The following is a 1,520-nucleotide window of genomic DNA, read 5'->3' as shown; positions in this document are numbered from 1 at the left end:
TCACCTGTGGTTCCAGTCCCAGACCCAGTGGCTGAAACTCATGTGGGGCGTGTGTGCATGCGTGCCCAAGACCCCGTGAAGAGAATGGAGGAGAAGGGATGGCGGCGTGGCCATCCCCTCTGGGGGGGGTGATTTCTCGCTTTCTGTCTCTCTCTGTCTGTCTGGCAAGTGCACGCGCCCTATAGTGAAAAAGCTCTCAAAAAAAAAAAAAAAACAAAAAACATTGTATCTTCTCTCTAAATCTCTCTTAGATCATTCATTCTGTGAGAAGCCAGGTACCATGTCAGAAGGATAACTCAAGCTCCCTCTGGAGCAGTCCACATGGTGAAAACTAAAGATTTATGCCCACAGCTGTAACAGTGAACTGTCCTGGAAATGCATCTATCAGCTCCATGTGAGTGTCACCCCAGCTGGCAGCTTGGCTGAAACCTCATGAAGGACTCTGACCAGGAACCAGCTAATTATGCAATTCCTTGATGAAGCCTCAGAAACCGTGAGATACCAATGCTTATTATCGTAAGCTGCTATGGAATGATATGTTACGCAGCACTAGTAACTAACACACTTATGATGTGGTCCCTTCCACAGCTCCAAACTCATCTCCTAACACTGAACCATTGTTTACTCCCTCCCCAGTTACTAATTCTTTCATGAGAAACAGGGTCTCTCTGTAAAAATTCTTTCCCCAGATAGTCATACCTGATTTATCTCCCCCTTTATTAATGTCTCTGATCAACTATCATCCTTCAGAAAGATCTTCTTTAATCATCTAATGTAAAATAGCCCATCATCCTGTTTTATTTTTATTTGTGGCACGTAATGCCTCTTGACTTTTTTTTTTTTTCCCAGGCATGAACACTCACCAGAGAGAGATGGCAAGAGAGACAGAGAGAGATAGACAGTAAGAAAGAAAGTGAAAAGTCATTCCCCCTGGTGAGATGGCTATGCCACAATCCCTTGTACTCCATTGCCGGAATTTGGGACATGCACACACATGTGTCCAGTATGAATTTCAAGCTACCAAGTCTGGGACTCAAACTGAAGTCAGCCATGTGGGGCTCTAGTGCCTTAACCACCAAATCACCTGCTGGGCCTGCTCTTGACTTCTTTATTAAAGACAGGATCCCACTCTGTCATGATCTTCCAGCCTTAGCCTTCCTAGTAGCTGGAATTACAGGCATACACTGCCATATTGGACTCCTTCAGACAGAATCACACCTTGTTTCCTAGGCTAGCCATAAGCTGATGATTCTCCTTCCTCAACCTCCTGAGTAGATGGAACTGCAGACATGTGCTACTATACCTGGTCCTCAGATAAGGCTGGAAATCAGCCTTAGGCCTCTCATGTGGTATTGGCCTATGTAGAAGCAGCATATTACCAGTGTGTGCCACTGCAGATGGGCCTCTTGATGTATTTTCTTTTTCTTTCTTTCTTTTTTTTTTAGAATTATTCTTTTTTTTTTTTTGGAGAGATTTTCACTGTAGGGCGCGTGCGCTCGCCAGACAGACAGAGAGAGACA

The sequence above is a fragment of the Tupaia chinensis genome, unplaced genomic scaffold (assembly GCF_000334495.1).
Source record: "Tupaia chinensis unplaced genomic scaffold, TupChi_1.0 Scaffold147869_1, whole genome shotgun sequence".
NCBI classification, from domain to species: Eukaryota; Metazoa; Chordata; class Mammalia; order Scandentia; family Tupaiidae; genus Tupaia; species Tupaia belangeri.
Note: the sequence above shows the minus strand (reverse complement) of the source record.